Here is an 18,386-nt window from a genome sequence, read left to right on the forward strand (position 1 = left end):
CCCTATAGCATGATGCTGCCACAACCATGCATCGCCATAGGGATGGTGCCAGGTTTCCTCCAGGCGTGAAGCTTGGCATTCAGGCCAAAGAGTTCAATCTTGGTTTCATCAGACCAGAGAAGCTTGTTTCCCATGGTCTGAGAGTCTTTAGGTGCCTTTTGCCAAACTCCAAGCGGGCTGACAAGTGCCTATTACTGAGGAGCGGCTTCTGTCTGGCCACTCTACCATAAAGGCCTGATTGGTGGAGTGATGCAGAGATGGTTGTCCTTCTGGAAGGTTCTCCCATCTCCACAGAGGAACTCTGGAGCTCTGTCAGAGTGACCATCGGATTCTTTGTCACCTTCCTGACCAAGGCTCTTCTCCCCCAATTGATCAGTTTGGCCGGCCAGCTCTAGGAAGAGTCTTGGTGGTTCTAAACTTCTTCCGTTTAAGAATGATGGAGGCCACTGTGTTCTTGGGGTACTTCAATGCTGCAGAAATGTTTTTGGTACCCTTCACCAGATATGTTCCTCGACACAATCATGTCTCAGAGCTCTACAGACAATTCCTTTGACCTCATGGCTTGGTTTCTGCTCTGACATGCACTGTCAACTGTGGGACATTATATAGACAGGTGTGTGCCTTTCCAAATCATGTCCCATCAATTGAATTTACCACAGGTGGACTCAAATCAAGTTGTAAAAACCTCTCAAGGATGATCAATGGAAAGAGGATGCACATGAGCTCAATTTCAAGTCTCATAGCAAAGGGTCTGAATACTTATGTAAATAAGGTATTTCTGTTTTCGCTTTGTCATTATAGGGTATTGTGTGTAGATTGAAAAAAATATATATACTTTAATCCATTAGAATTAGCCTGTAATTTAACAAAATGTGGAAAAAGTCAAGGGGCCTGAATCTTTTCTGAATGCACTGTACACACAAGCACATGGACACACACACACACACATGCAAACACACACAAACACACAAACACAGAGACAGTAAGAGAGAGTGAGAGAGAGAAATATTGAGCGAGAGAGATCGAGAAGATGCCAACACATGTCACAAACGTACTTCCAAGGCTGTTTGTCAATCACAGTTTTTTTCACCAATTCAGAAACTAAATATGAATAAAAACGCTGCAATATAAATAAAAACACTGGAGAATTCATGCAGGGGCGTCTAACAGTGACGTTTGTACAGCACCATAACAATTAATTGACAGTAGTACATAGGCTACACAACAATTACAAGCCATCAACACAACAAGACTCCAGAGAGTGCATGATGTCCCAGACTTCGCCTGAACCTGCGTCATGTGGCGCGTGACATTACAGCACAATGTGAGTGAATACAGTTCTCTCAAAACCCACAGGTATTGTATCGTTATATAGTGTATGTCATTCTTATACAACATAGCAGCCATCTGTCTCCAGATGTAAGACTGCGAGACTTCTCTCTGTGGGCCTATTGTGGAGGGGTCGGATGAAAGTGCCATGAACACGAGCGTAAGAAAGCCTGAGCTTGTTTTAGACGAGACATTTACATACTCTCTCTTGTTGTACACGTCTAGCAAGAGACAGGGAGAACGGGTGGAAATGCCAGACGAGCGGTCTTTAATGTCAGATATTCTAGCGACATGCTGTTTCTTCCCACCAGCTAACGGCGGAGCGCATGAAAAAGTGAGCCGGTTAGGTGTACGACAGCGAGCTCTGGATGGATAAATGAACAAGTGGATGAGTATAGGGATGAGTCTGTTCTGCTCTGTGTACCATGCTACCACACAATCAAACCGTAATGTGGGCAAGCGCTGGTGGAGCACGAAGCGTCATCCCTCTCTGCATCGTATCCATGATCTCATTACCACTGTATACATAGCCCTGAAACGGCATGTACAATTTAACCCAATTTGATGGATAGTTCTCATGATATGGTAATACCGGCCCCAGGCCATGCTACGGAAAGCAATCCTCCTCCTGCACATTGTGATATCTCCCCTTCACTTTCTCCTCCTCTCCTCTTTATTCTGTTTTTTTTCTCCCTTTCCTCACATGAGCAGCTAGAGTAGTCAGGCCAGTGTGGTGTGCCCCCCCCCAGTGCATTAGATTAGAATGAGCAGAAATTCATCATTCCCAATGTGCCATGAGGAAGGGGCACATAATGCTGGATAGTAGTATGTTCTATATGAGGCCCCATGTGTATTTTTGTACCCGTGCTGTGTCAAATTAGCATATTGGCATTTATCGGGATGACTTGTGTACTGGAGGTAGCACTGCAGGGTAGTCACTAGCTGGGACAGCCACAAAGTCATAAAATCATTAAACCTAACCTTAACCACACTGCTAACCTTATCCCTAACCTTAAATGAAGACCAAAAAGCTTTTCTTATGATATATACCCAATCCCAATAAACATCAATATCTGGATATAGCATAGATCGCTGTGCTGGACAGTCATCCGAGGCAATATTCATTGACAGAAAAATTGGAGAGGGGTTTGATATCCAGCCCTTTCCAGTTTATAAGGAGTCAATCAGCCTTAAACTATTGAGGCCACTGCGCCAAAGCTCAACGCACCCTGCCAAAGAAAACAGACAATCAAGGATGAAGCGAGCCTTTAACCACAAGGACATTGGTACCACATTTACTGCTGTGAATTAGAGCTGAATCAAATATCCCTCAATGCAATCTGATTCCAATGACGACTGGAAGTGACGTGCGTCAACCGGGCATGTGGATGCAGAGATGTTAATGACCGGTAGCCAGTTAATCATAATGGCCCCATAACGCACATGGCCTAAGCTGATGGGATCAAAACAAAAACCACTGTCATCATTGATGGAAATTCTCAAAATGCATTATATCTCCCTCTGTGATACTGCCATGTCCCACTCAGAATATTCCCTTCCTCCTCACCCAACCTGCTCTGAGAGCATTTCGCATCATTCGTATTATATGTTACAAATTTGCAAAACGTATGATATGTTATGAATTCTAGCTAGGTGGCTAACGTTAGCTAGGCTATGGGTTAGGGTTAAGATTAGGGATAAATTCAGGAGTTAGGTTAAAGGGTTAGGGTTAGGGGAAGGGTTAGCTAACATGCTAAGTGGTTGCAGAGTAGCTAAAAAGTTGTAAGTACAGCTCTGACACACACAGACATGCCACCAGGGTTTCTTTCACAAGAAAGCGTAAAGTATTCTACAGAGCCATTATTACATGGAACTCCTTTCCTTCACATATTTCTCAAATGAACAGCAGACCTGGTTTCAAAAAAACAGACAAAGCAACACCTCACCGCACAATGGCTCTCCCCTATTTGACCTAGATATGTTGTGTTTATGTATAGATACAGTATGTAGGCTATGTGTGCCGTTTTTAAATTTACGTAGTTCTGTCCTTGAGCTGGTCTTGTATATTCATGTTCTGTAATATGTAATGTTTCATGTTTTGTGTGGACCCCAGGAAGAGAGGCTACTGCTTTCGCATCAATACCAAAAACTTGAGATGCAGACCGGGTCTTGGCTCAGCCGGCAGTAGGATTGTTGTTTAACTAGTTGGTGACAGCAGAAGCCCAGCGGGTCGCCACTTAAACCCTGGTAGACATTCATTTCTCTTGACTCACTCTGTCAGAGACCCTTGGCCAGTTTCAGTTCAGAAGCTTCACAATCTCTGTTTATCAGAAGGAGCACCACTAGCGCTGCTGGGGAGTTTCATCAACAGAAATGTTGGAGATGATGGTACAGGGGGCTGGTCCTGTGTGATTAGGAACTCCAGCTGGCCTTGGGAAACTTATACCATCCATACCCTCACCCAGCTCTGGATCTTCAACACTTCATTAAATACAGCAGCATGGTGCTGATTAACTCGGGAAGATAGACTCCATACTATCTCAGGGATAGTGTTTCCTCCTTGGAGGAAGGCCATGTAATCAGTCATTTAGCTCTCCTCAATGAAGATGACAGCAAGGGAGTCTTCTATCTGCAGAAATCTCAATTATGGATTTCTCTGTTTCTCTATGGCTCATAAATACGCCAGGGGCACTCTAGGAACATTTGCATATGAAGGTGAGAAGATGCTGAGAAAGAACCTTCTAAAACCAATGCCCATCCTGTCAAGCAACGCATGCTAAAAAGCAAAAGGAAGAAGAACTGAAAGTATCAACAAGTGAATTTTACTTCCTAAAATACTTCATTCACAGCATGCTAGTGATGGTGGCTGTGATGAGCTACACTATAAATACAAACGTATGTGGACACCCCTTCAAATAAATGGATTCAGCTATTTCAGCCACACCTGTTGCTGACAGGTCTATAAAATTGAGCACCAAGCCATGCAATCTCCATAGACAAACATTGGCAGTATAAAGGTCCCATGTGGCTGAGTTGGTAGAGCATGGAACTTACAATGTCAGGGTTGTAGGTTTGATTGTATGAATGTAGTGAATGTATGCATTCACTATAGCTTCCCCGGTTAACTGTAAGTGCTGTTATTGTGAAGTGGAAATATCTAGGTGCAACAAAGGCTCAGCCACGAAGGGTAGGCCACACAAGCTCATAGAACGGGACTGGCGAGTGCTGAAGTGCGTAGAGCTATAAAAATCTTCTGTCCTCGGGTGCAACACTCACTACCAAGTTTCAAACTGCATCTGGAAGCAATGTCAGCACAAGAACTGTTTGTCGGCGGCGTCATGAAATGGGTTTCCATGGCCGAGCAGACGCATACAAGTCTAAAATCACCATGCACAATGCCAAGCGTTGGTTGGAGTGGTGTAAGGCTGGTTTTCATGGTTCAGGCTTAATTCCAGTGAAGGGAAATCTTAAAGCTACAGCATACAATGACATTCTAGAAGATTCTGTGCTTCCAACTTTGTGGCAACAGTTTGGGGAAGGCCTGTTCCTGTTTCAGAATGACAATTCCCCAGTGCAAAAAGCGAGGTCCATACAGGAATGGTTTGTCAAGTTCAGTGTGGAAGAACTTAACTGGGCTGCACAAAACCCTGACCACAACCCCATCGAACACCTTTGGGATGAATTGGAATGCCGACTGCGAGCCAGGCCTAATTGCCCAACATCAGTGCCTGACCTCACTAATGCTCTTGTGGCTGAGTCCCCGAAGCAATGTTCCAACATCTAGTGAAAAGCCTTTACAGAAGAGTGGAGACAGTTATATCAGCATTTTAATGCCCATTATTTTGGAATGAGATGTTCAACAAGCAGGTGTCCACATACTTTTGGTCATATAGTGTATCTCTCCTTTTCTCTCACTCTCTCCTTCCTTCTCTCTCCCCCTCAACCTTCCATCCCCACTCTATCCTTCCCTTCCTCCCTCCACTACTTTCTCTCTCTTTCTCGCTCTGTTTTTCCTCCTCTCTCTCTCTCTGTCTCTCTCTAAATCGCTTTCTTCTCTCTCCCCCTCCCTCAATCTCTCTCTCTCCAGCAGGGGGATGTGGAGGTGGGTCCTGTGTCCTTGGCAGATTAATGAGGTGGAGAAGCAGACGTAAGAGTCTAGGTCAGCACGTGGTCACCCAGGGGTCAGCAGCCTCATTAACCCTGTCCAGACAGCCCTGTTTAATGGACTGCACCAACAAGGAGGGAGTGTGTGGGGGAGGGGTACTCAAAGTAACCAGGTGGACATATAAGTCATTGGAGTGCTGATGCTGTTTGTGACGGTGCATGTAAAAGCTGTAGTTAATATGAATGCTGAGGCTAGGACTTGACTGAGAATGACAAAGACTGAGAATTCTCTATTTCTCAGTTTCCTATAGACAGTATAGGATTCCCACAGGATGTAAGATGGAAACCTTCCATCTATCAAATACACTTCTGATGTGTGGGGTTGTGTGTGGGGGACACATTCTTCATTCACTAGGCTACAAACATCCTCAGGTATTCTACAGGTTTGTGTTGTGGCTATACCTGAAAGGGGTCCAGGCAAAAACCAGAGCAATATGATAATAAATGCAGACCATGGAAATGTGAGTTTGACGCTCAACAGATGTTGGGGGCCGATGGGGAATGAAGCATAGGAAGAAACAAAATCATGCTTTACAAATAGGATTAAAAGACTGCAGTGGTGTGCTCTGTTTCTTTAAGAGAGCATATAGGAAAGTCACCGAAAATATAATAAATGTACACATGGGGATAAAGGATTGATGAGATGTGCTCTGAGAGTGTAGGGCCTATGAGAAATAGAATAAATGGGGTAGGCACAGGTGATTACATGGCAAATTTTCTCTGGTCCCACAAGCAAATGAGACATTCAGAGATGGATCGACTACGGGCGAGAGAGAGACAGAAAGCAGGAAAATGGCAAGGGAGGGAAAAAAGTAGTGAAATCTAAAAAATGTTTAAATCTAAAAACAGTAGGAGGTCAACCCGGTCTTTAGGCAAAACTAAAACAAAGGTGACATCAAAGGTAGTCGTCATGCGAACAGATCAACGACAAATGAAAAGACAGCTCAATCGAATCCCCCTTGCTAATCGTCAATGAGGAGAAGAAAGAGAAAAAGAAAGTGAGAGTATCATACATGGTGATAAAATGAGACTCTGATGGGGCTTTGCGAGTCGTCAGAGCCAGCTGAGAGATTAGAAGGCCCATTGAGTCCAGGATTAGACACAGGCTACATAGCCCTGTGAGGATCTCACTTCAAGCCCTCTCACAGCATGAAGAATCAATAAAGAGAGAAAACACTGAATGTGTCTAGGCATATAATAGTATATTGACGGTGCTGTTCGATGTAATGCACATCACACTGTTGAATGGAGAGTCTGACTGTGGGGATGTGTGGGTTATGTGAGTAATATAACAAGAGAAAATAATGTGTTTTATATTAAATGATAAGGACATCTCTGAAGAAATAATGAATGCACTCCGTTTAACAAAACACAGATATACTAATCAATTGCACATCGTGGCAAAATCCGTTGGACATTCTTACACTTAAATGTACTTCACGTCTAAGAATCAATAAGGATAAGGATCAAATCATCTGAAAGTGATGTAATTTTAGTAGGAGAAGGGAGCTGTACATCTGTAGGCTTACACACTCTAACATTTATATATTCCTGAAATAACTGTATTTTCCTTCGCCGCTCTTTGTGGTTTGACTGGTTGTGTGACGAGGGTACAGGGTTGTCTGCAGGCGAAGGCCTGTGATTGGTGGAGGATTGTGTGAAGGCACAGCAGCTTCCACCTGGAGGAACTGATCCTTTCATTTCACACACCGTTCAAGAGGAATATGAAAAAACACCACAGAGAAGAATGAAATAGAATCGGAGAAAAAGAGAGAAAAACAAGAGAGAATAAGAGAAGGTGGATGAGAGAGAGATGAAAATATAGAAACAAAATGATAGGGGAAAGGAGCGTTTTAGGAACCACAGAGAGACTGAGCGAAAAAATACATTTACAGTAGAAAAAGACTGGAATGCTCTGGTGACTTTATAGTTCATGGGGGAAATCTCTACAGCACATGTACAAGTATGTGAACACCTGCTCATTGAGAATCCCATTCCAAAATCATGGGCATTAATATAGAGTTGGTCCCCCCGTTGAAGCTATGGCTTGTCCACTCTTCTGGAAGGCTTTCCACTCGATGTTGGAACATTGCTACGGGGACTTGCTTCCATTCAGCCACAAGAGCATTAGTGAGGTCAGACACTGATCATGGGCAATTAGCCCTGGCTCACAATTGGCATTCCAATTCATCCCAAAGGTGTTCGATGGGGTTGAGGTCAGGGCTCTGTGCAGACCAGTCAAGATCTTCCAAACCGATCCCAACAAACCATTTCTGTATGGACCTCGCTTTGTACACAGGGGCATTGTCATGCTCAAACAGGAGCGGACCTTCCCCAAACTGTTGCCACAAAGTTGGAAGCACAGAACCGTCTAGAATGTCATTGTGTGCTGTAGCATTACGATTTCCATTCACTGGAACTAAGGGGCCTAGCCCGAACCAGGAAAAACAGTGAGCTGCAATTGAGGACATACAATTTTTACACACTATGCTCTTCAGGACTCGGCGGTCCCGTTCTGTGAGTTTGTGTGGCCTACAACTTTGCGGCTGAGCAGTTGTTGCTCCTAGAGGTTTCCACTTCACAATAACATCACTTATAATTGACCGGGGCAGCTCTAGCAAGGCAGAAATTTGACAAACTGACTTGTTGGAAAGGTGATATATCCTATGACGGTGCCACATTGAAAATCATGGAGCTCTTCAGTAAGGCCATTCTACTGCCAATGTTTGTCTATTGAGATTGCATGGCTGTGTGCTAAATTTTAGACACCTGTCAGCAACAGGAGTGGCTGAAATTGCCGAATCCACTAATTTGAAGGGGTGTCCACATACGTTTGTATATATACAATATGTACATTGGTTGTTCCTCTTTTAATCTGCCTCCTGACATGGTTTCATTTTATGATGTCTTTCATTATCTGTCTGTCATATGTCTATGTTTATCGTTCCATAAACATGTCCATTTATGATAAAGCAGTAAACTTTTGGTACGCTGTCCATGGTTCTGAAAGATGCATTAGGCCTACTCTTTTTAATTTCTCATTCTCTCTCCTCATTTCCCGTTTTTTCTATTTCTGTCCTTTTTCACACACACACACACACACACACACACACACACACACACACACACACACACACACACACACACACACACACACACACACACACACACACACACACACACACACACACACACACACACACACACACACACACACACACACACACACACACACACACACACACACACACACACAAATTAGGGTTGGGAATTGCCAGGGACCTCAAAATAAATTATCACAACACGATATTTATTGCAATTCTCACAATGCTATCTACATTCTAACCCTAAACCTAACCCCTATGCCTAAAATAACATTTTACTTTTTTAGGACCGGCCAACTGTTCTCACGTGTCCCAATTCTCTTTGGTTAACTTTACTTGTGAGGACTTCTGGTCCTCACAAGTATAGTAAAACATAAACACACACACACACGTCAGCACAACCTTACTCCCACTGACCATAGAACCATACTGACTCTAACACCAACCATGGGAGTACGGTAGCAGAGAAATCTTGTCATCTACAGCACACGTAAGAAAAAGCGGTGATTTCTTAGGGATCTCATTAGTGTCAGCGTGGGAGAAAATACAGAAATTAGACCTGAAATACAGCAACTCGTTAGAGAGACTGTGTCCCCCCTGGGAACCTGCATCACATACAGTACAGTACTTCCTGTTACACCGTGGCTAATTTATAAATCATGGTATTTTAATGATCTCTGCTTTGCCTAGGTAAATGACCTGATTTTAGGGTTACATGTTACCTGATGAATCCTGGGGCCCTGGCTATATCCTGGCTGTACCAATTTGAATGTCACCGCTGATGATAGAGGGTTGTGGACGCAGAGGGACCTTTCTGTGTCCTCAAACACTCAAAGAGGAAGGGTCATGTGGATCAGGAACATATATGTTTATAACTAGCTACATTACTGTGTAGTGTGTATACACATTACTGTGTGTGGTTTCAGGCAGGCTGTTATGAACAACAACATTCTCTTGGGAGAACTATGGAAACCGTGACAGTTATACGAAGTCTAACAAAGATGTGCTTTAGGTCTAAACATTTCCTTACCCATTCGATGCAACTTAAGAGTAATTTGCAGCACCCAAACCGAATAACTTATGTCGCTCGACAGGATATTCAATTTCGAAGCACAGTAAAAACAACAAAATAATATATATCTTCTTTAGACATCTCCCTGCACAATGCGCTTTCAATGAGGAGAGTGAAAAAAACTATCTAATAATCTAATTGTATTTGAATATAACTTGTACAGGTCCACAGGCAAGGAGCCCAGCTTTGTTTATGTTCATGTGTTTCCTCTCCTCGAGAGCTTTGCTTTGAATTGTACACTCTTAGAAAAAAAAGATGCTATCTAGAACTGAAAAGGGTTCTTTAGCTGTCCCCATAGGATAACCCTTTGAAGAACGCTTTCTGGTTCCAAGTAGAACCTTTTTGGTTCCAATTAGAACATTTTTTGGATTGCATGTAGAAACCTTTCCACAGAGGGTTCTACATGGAACCCAAAAGAGTTCTACCTGGAACCAAAAATGGTTCTATCTGGAACCAAAAATGGTTCTTCTATGGGGACAGCCAAAGAAGCCTTTTGGAACCCTTTTTTCTAAGAGTGCAGGGGAGAGGGATGGGAATACGAGACACATAAGTGTGGAGGAGGTGTCAGAGAGATGGACATGATGGCCTGTGTGTGGAGTAACAGTTAGAGCATAAGACGTTGTTGGACTGGTGGATTAGAGTTTGGGTCTATTCAGGGTCTTAGAGGTAACACATCCCTGTTCATGGTTTAATTGAGATTAGGTCAAATGCCTTTAGAGTGCACCAAGCAGAAACTGCATAACAAATACATCTGATTGGCTAAGATCGACAGTTTCAACACTCACAGCCTGATTAAAAACAGCCTGTCGTAGTAGTATTCTTTGTTCTACCATCAAACAGTCCCATGCTTCTTCCAGTCCCACACGTTGGGCCCTTGAGTAAGACATTCAAGCTGAGTTGTTTCGGAAAGAACCCCACTGTATAAATGGAAATTGAGTCCAAAGGGAGCCAAGTGCACTAAAGTTTAGCTCTGAAGTTCAGTGGCTCAGTAGTGAAATTGTTATCATTAATGAGTGGTCCCTTTGGGGGGGAGGGGCTGTGGGGCTGTAATAACAGCATTGTTATTCATGAACATTGCTGCTGAGCCTGCTGAGTTAGCAGCATACCAGGACATTTGCTTAGCCCATAAGACATAATTAGGGCCCTGAGTTTTTCCAGACCACATGGTCTGACCAGGAAAAACTCCTGTTCCTACCAATAATCCATGCTATTTCAGAATGTCTAATCCCAATTAATAGGTGTTAATCTGACAAGAACCAGGCGCCACTGACCTCTGACCAAAGGTGTTCTCATTGCGGTGACAGTGGAGAGTGACGACCCTGTGCCCCTCGCTCCTCACGTCCTGACTCACCGTCCACAGGACTGGGTTACTGGCCCGCGCCCCCAGGAACGCCACGCCATCCTTCAACTTCACCCTGGAGGAGAGAGAGGTCAGAGGTCAGACAACAACATTAATAGGCCTGATTACTATGTGTGCATCCTAAATGGCCCTGGTCAAAATTAGTGCACTATATAGGAAATAGGGTGACATGTCTTTAATGTGATGTCACTGGTCTAGCATCCTTGGCTATGTGCATGTACTGCATTGTACCAGGTCTATTCTGATCCAGACACAGATTCCAAACCATGGGTATTGAACAAGAGTTCCAAAAGTCTTACATACAGAAAGAGTTCACAGTTCGCCATAGGAGAATTGGCTCTGAATAAAGCCAAGCCTCACAGCATACTGTTAGCTAGGCTACGAGAAAATGTGATTTGCAGCAAACAAATGTAACACAAACAGATGGCATGTCGGCTGTTTAAAACAATAAAGACGTTGGATGAACTTTGAATGAATCTTCAAGGAACACATTGCGGAACTATAATAAGCAGTTCAAAACAAGCCAGGAACACTACTTAAACCCAATACAACAGGAATTGAATAACCTGTGTCCATATTGACTTCCAAAGGTAGAACCAGGTTGTGCAGTCTATTATGTAAATTCCTCCACACCTGTGGTTTTAAAGGAGCAATCAGAAGTTGCTATATCAATTTTTGGACTCATAAATGAATGATATGTACCCATTGATTCTTGAAGAATATAACTCATCCATCAGAATCCAATGTTTGTAAACAAAGTAAATGTAAACAAACATTATAGAACCTCAAAACATGGTTAAAACTAGCATTTTGATGTCATGGACAGTCAGTCCTTGCATCCATAGCTCTGTCTATGAATTTGAGAGTGGTTACATTTCTCCAGCCCTGCCCTCAGCTTTTTACCGACACAGGGGTGGAGATTATGCTTTGTTATTGTTTCGACTGCTGATTGTCGCTTTAAAGAGTATTCAGACCAGAGCTGCCCACTCTCATTTTGATCTGTGCTGTTACTCATGGATAAGGCTGGGAGGCTGGATAGGAGCAGTTACTCTAACCTGCTCTTGTTCTCCATTCTAATGTATGTCCATTTCATTTTATTTTATTCTCTGCCTTGTCAAAGGAAATTGCTCTCTCTACGTTTTTCCATCATGACAAATTGCCCTGCTGTTACACAAATTAATCAGTGTTTTTAAATAAAAAATGAAAAAGAGTAAAGAAGAGATACAGTAGAACGACATTGAGGGAAATTGTTACATGGTAAAATGGAATAAATAAAAAAAATCACTGTACACTGGGAAGAAGCTGGTAGCAGGGAGAATTTCTCAGATAAAAAAAATACATATGACAAAAATCGAGAAGCAGATTGTCCTCGTTGCACCCCTGAAAACCGCGAAGGACTTCTAACGCACTGAGAAAGTTCAGACATTACGGTGGATAATGACGTGACAAACCGCGCTCGGACCAAAGGGAGAGAGGGCGGCACACATCTCCCGACTCGGACTGGCTTCTCCTTTGATCTTATCAGGCAGTTGCAGCTAGCAGTAATAATTTGGCTGTGTTCAGTGTGGAGCTCCTGACGAGCCCAGATAAAGGCCAGCTACAGCCGACGCCACTGCCGAGGTGGCTGAGGAGTTATTGATGGCCCCCAGCTCCCTGTATGGGCTTCCCAAATGGCACCCTATTACCTATTGAGTGTGCACTTTTTGACCAGGACCCATAAGGCTATGGTCAAAAGTCGTGCACTATGTAGGGAATAGGGTGCCATTTGAGACACACCTCTGTGTTCTTTCTCAACCTGTGTGGAGCTTCACTCTGTAATGACTCCACCCTGAAGACACACGGTAAGACAATTAGTTGATAAACAAATCGACAACGCACATCTATAGGGTTCAGATATTGAACATCAAACTTCAGTTTCAGATGAACGAGGCACAACAGATAATAAGCCCATATGACCGACTCTCTCTCTCTCTCTCTCTCTCTCTCTCTCTCTCTCTCTCTCTCTCTCTCTCTCTCTCTCTCTCTCTCTCTCTCTCTCTCTCTCTCTCTCTCTCTCTCTCTCTCTCTCTCTCTCTCTCTCTCTCTCTCTCTCTCTCTCTCTCTCTCTCTCTCTCTCTCTCTCTCTCTCTCTCTCTCTCTCTCTCTCTCTCTCTCTCTCTCTCTCTCTCTCTCTCTCTCTCTCTCTCTCTCTCTCTCTCTCTCTCTCTCTCTCCCTCAATTCAGTTTTCAATTTAAGGGGCTTTATTGGCATGGGAAACACATGTTTTTATTTCCAAAGCAATTGATATAAATAATAAACAAAAGAAAAAATGAACAACAGTAAACATTACAATCACAGAAGTTCCAAAAGAACAAAGACATTTCAAATGTCATATTATGTCTATATACAGTGTTTCAACGATGTGCAAATAGTTAAAGTACAAAAGGGAAAATAAATAAACATAAATATAGGTTTTATTTACAATGGTGTTTGTGGTCTCTCTCAGGCAGTGCACTTCTCTTGCTGCTTCTCTTTTCTCTCCTCTCCTTTTCTCTCCCTCATTTCCACCCGCTCTCTCTCTCTCATCTATCCATCCGACATGCAAACTCCAGCAGCACGGCCAGCAGAAAACAAGCATCAGGGGTAAATTAAGAAAGGGCATGTTTTAAATGAGATTGGTTTGGCTAATATGATTTCTGGGGAGAGGGAGAGAGGAGACGCAATAAAGGAAAGCAATTTAAAGAGTAGACCCACTTTCCCATGCATCAGCACATGAAGCAGCCTCATTAATTCCACAGCAACCTGTGCATCAGTTAGATGAGTATTTACAGATGTGATGAGGGTGTCAGCAGAGACTAGGAGAGAGGCTGATCTCTCTCTGATGGATGTTCACAACAGACACGCCAGGGCTATCAGTGGTCAAACAGCACGTCAACATGCCCGCTCCACGCCTAATGAAATACGGACATGCATTGATATTAATGACTTTCAGAAAGCAGGAAATTAAACATGAGAAATATGAATGGCCTGCCATTAGGACTAGTGAGATTAATGTACTGGGGTGTGTAAATCATTTGGGAAAGCTATGTATATCATTGATATACAGTAGCCTACATCTGACACATTGCATACACACACAGACAGAGCTGCGTGTACCATTATCAGCTCGGGGCACAGATTACCCCAGCTCCCACAAATGGCTTTTAATTGGTGGGAAAAAAACGGAGCCAGGGTATAACACAGAGTATGAGTTCACAATAATATACAAAAACAGGAAACATAAGAGCGGGAGGAAAGTGGCCTGAAATATCCATTGAAAGGTTGCTGGACCAAATTCCCAGAGCTGAAGGTAAACATCTGTTGTTCTGCCCCTGAAGGCAGTTAACCCACTGTTCCCCGGTAGGCCGTCATTGTAAATAAGAATTTGTTATTAACTGACTTGCCTAGTTAAACAAAGGTTTTAAAAAAAAGTCAAATCTGTCGCCCAGCAATTTCAGCTAATTTCATTATACTGAAATATGACATTACCATTATAAGATGTATAGGATACTGCAAATAATAATACATTTCTACCAAATGATTAGACACTGTCACATAAAAAGACAGCACACATTTGGTTCCCATGGTAATGACTGGAGAGAAGAGTTGGCTAAGACAAAGAATTGGCAGTAGAGAGGTGGGAGGGCCAGAGAGCAAAGTGGTGATGGACCCAGTTGAGAATTCAAATGGAAGCTTCTATAAAGATCTTGGTGGTGAGGTCTGGGCAGGGAGGACGGCTTGATGTAAAGGCAAGCTGAGTGGAATGGAAAGCTTGCTGGCTGACCAGCCTGATTGGATAAGACAGGACCTGTCTGAGGTTAGACAATGTGAGGGCCCGGGAGGACAGAGACGATTGGCTATATTTAAAGGAGGGTCCTTCTAACTGTACTCCATCTTTCACGGACTTCATCGTGGAAATGACCGGACCGAAGTGCAGGGTTGTGAGCGTACATTTTCCTTTATTTATGTAAATGTCACCAACAAAACAAGAAACGCCCGTGAAGCTTACTAGGGCTATACAGGCCACTAACAAAGACAGCTACCCACAAAATACAAAGGAAAAAAGGCTGCCTAAGTATGATTCCCAATCAGAGGCAACGATAGACAGCTGTCACTGATTGAGAACCATACCCAGCCAAAACATAGAAACAGAAAACATAGAAATAAAGAAACTCGAATGCCCACACTTGTCACACCCTGGCCTACCCAAAATAGAGAATAAAAGCCTCTCTATGGCCAGGGTGTGACTAGGGTGGGCATTCTAGTCTCTTTATTTCTAAAGAATGAGAGGCGCCACCAAAGTGGGGGGAACCAGAGGCGGATGGGGGTCTACGTCCCGCACTAGAGCCGCCGCCGTAAGGGATGCCCACCCGGGTGATTGATTTCTTCAAACCAAGCTGCTTACCTATTGCAGATTCAGTCTTCTCAGCCTGGTGCAGGCCTACAATTTGGTTTCTGGTGTCCTTTGACATCTCTTTGGTCTTGACCATAGTGGAGTTTGGAGTGTGACTGTTTGAGGTTGTGGACAGGTGTCTTTTATACTGATAACAAGTTCAAGCAGGTGCAATTAATACAGGTAACGAGTGGAGGACAGAAGAGCCTCTTATAGAAGAAGTTACAGGTCTGTGAGAGCCAGAAATCTTGCTTGTTTGTAGGTGACCAAATACTTATTTTCCACTATAATTTGCAAATAAATTCATAAAAAATCCCACAATGTGATTTTCTGGAATTTTTCCCCTCATTTTGTCCGTCATAGTTGAAGTGTACCTATGATGAAAATTACAGGCCTCTCTCATCTTTTTAAGTGGGAGAACTTGCACAATTGGTGGCTGACTAAATACTTTTTTGCCCCACTGTACATTACAAGTGGGTTGTTCCATATGAATTCAATCCCTTTCTGGTTGCACCCCATTTGTTTCAAACAAAACTTTCCATACTTATATGTCCATGGTAGAAGTTGTCAGAAAGTTACTTTTTGGACCTGAATGCCATTTAGGAGATCGAGGTGCATTTTGCATACCCCACCCTACCCTGAGTCATCCATGTCTTCATCACTGAAAAATATAAAAGTTTGAGTTTGATATCATTTGAAAGCTCACAAGCAGGGTTGTGCATTTTTTTTAGAATGTTATGAAAAAAATGTGTTTTAATTAAACCGATGTCATGTTTGAACCTTTAATGTAAATTATTTTAAAAAATGCGTAAACTCAGATTTTTTTCATGTTCATATACAGTATGTTGAAGCTTAGACCCTATTTTACATAATCTTAGCTGTTTGTGTTGAGACAACATGCTTTTAAATACAGGGTGGGTGTCATGTTTTGGCTGATAAATGCACACACACCAGAAGGGTAAAACTAACCTTGTCTCATGACGGTCTAATGTGTCTATATAATAGAGCTAACATACTGGGGGAGTGAGCCCTGGGACAAAGCTAACCTTTTGGGAAGATAAATGAAAGTTAGAACCCTCCTACTGATATCAGGCAGTACAAAGATGCTATGCACCTCCTTAAGCTTCATACGTTACACACTGGACCTATCAAAGACAAAGCAAACAAAACAAAAAAACGCACGTGACCCTGCCTCGGAGATTCATTAACATTAGCGTAAAAAGTCCAGAGATCAACTCCTGTGGAATTACCGTAATGATCAACACGTGAGATCTTAGCAATGGTGATTCTTCTGTCACGTCTGCTCCCGCTCTTCCCTTCCCCTGGTGCTCGGGGGGGTGCCAGGATGCCCTGCATCATGCACTCCTGCCATCCATCACGCACACCTGCCTTCCCTCGTCACGCGCATCAGAGATATTGCTCTCACCTGGACTCACTTATCACCTGTTTATTTCCTCCACTATATTTGTCAGATCCCTGCTCTGTTCCCCACTGCTGCATTGTATTGTTTTTGTCTTTAGTATTAGTTTGCTGACACTGTTCCTGTCTCGTCTATGTCAGTTGTTTATTAAATGTTTTACTCCCTGTACCTGCTTCGTCTCTCCAGCGTCATTCCATGTGAAAGAATGCAGCAGCCAACATATGAAGCATCAGGGAGTACTAGCGTTCCGGTTGGTATGGAGACATCGGCTCTGGGTCACCACCTATGGAACTGGGGGTGCCGAGCCAGCTCGTCGGGCTTCCACGCCCTAGCTGGCTCGAGAGGTTTCCTTGCCCCGGTTGGCTCAGCGGCTTCCCATCCCACTTCACTCTTCACCGGATCATCAGGCTACCATGCCTCAGCCGGCTCGCCAGGCTCTCACGCTCCTGCCGATTCGTCTGGTTTTCAAGCCGGCTTGCCCAGCGCCCATGTCTCGGCCGGTTCCCCAGGTAGGACAACGGGTGGCTCCCCAAGAGGGGGAGGGGGTACTGTCACATCTTCTCCCGCGCTTCCCCCCTCTGGCGCTTGAGGGTACCAGGTTGCTCTGCATCACGCACTCCTGCCATCCATCACGCACACCTGCCTTCACTCGTCACGCGCATCAGAGATATTGCTCTCACCTGGACTCACTTATCACCTGTTTATTTCCTCCACTATTTTTGTCAGATCCCTGCTCTGTTCCCCACTCCTGCATTGATGGTTTTTGTCTTTAGTATTAGTTTGCTGACACTGTTCCTGTCTCGTCTATGTCAGTTGTTTCTAAATATTTTACTTCCCGTACCTGCTTTGTTTCTCCAGCGTCATCCCATGTGAAATCTTCAGCCTAATTTGAACTACAACAGATACTACCTCAGCGGATTCAACTAAACTTACTCCACAATAATACATTAATTCAATATTTGATTAATGAAATACCATAACAAACAGCAAATCTCCAGGACCAACACATTTTCTTCATTTAAGAGATGGGCATTCTTGTCAAGTTGCTGCATACCCTCCATTCCTCCATCTAGTAATTGATACAGATTGGGATAACAGACTCTCAGGTGGAATCAGACCAATACAGCAGCACCTGTCTTATGCAGCTCATCAATACTTTAGTGATTTTGTCTCTGCGTGAACACTGCCTCTGTGAACCAGCGGGTAGCAGCAGGGCTGCTAAACATTGCCAAGACTTAGTGTTCTCAGCAGGTGAGGATGTACTTGCTCCCCACGTCCCAGATACTCAAAAAGCCACAACGATGCTGCAGTCAGTCAAGCCACTGAGTCAGACAGCCAATAAAGCTCAGTCAACCAAATTCATTCAGTCACTTATCATTTGTGCGGTATGTCAGGGTGACATCTGGGAAGCGTGTACTGTGCAGGGGCTATGTCAATTGTAAGATATGATGAGGATTAGGACTAACGATGGGGGGCTGCTAGTCTGCTGCTCCTCTGACTTCCTTCCCTTTATGTGTCAATAGTT

General features: G+C 43.6%; 1 pseudogene; it reads right to left on the bottom strand.

Annotated features, from left to right (window-relative positions):
- The window catches only part of LOC124006627, a 149,194-nt pseudogene extending 132,141 nt beyond the window's left edge, over positions 1–17,053 (bottom strand).
- Positions 17,054–18,386: the final 1,333 nt, after the last annotated feature.

The sequence above is a fragment of the Oncorhynchus gorbuscha genome, linkage group LG20 (genome assembly GCF_021184085.1).
Source record: "Oncorhynchus gorbuscha isolate QuinsamMale2020 ecotype Even-year linkage group LG20, OgorEven_v1.0, whole genome shotgun sequence".
NCBI classification, from domain to species: Eukaryota; Metazoa; Chordata; class Actinopteri; order Salmoniformes; family Salmonidae; genus Oncorhynchus; species Oncorhynchus gorbuscha.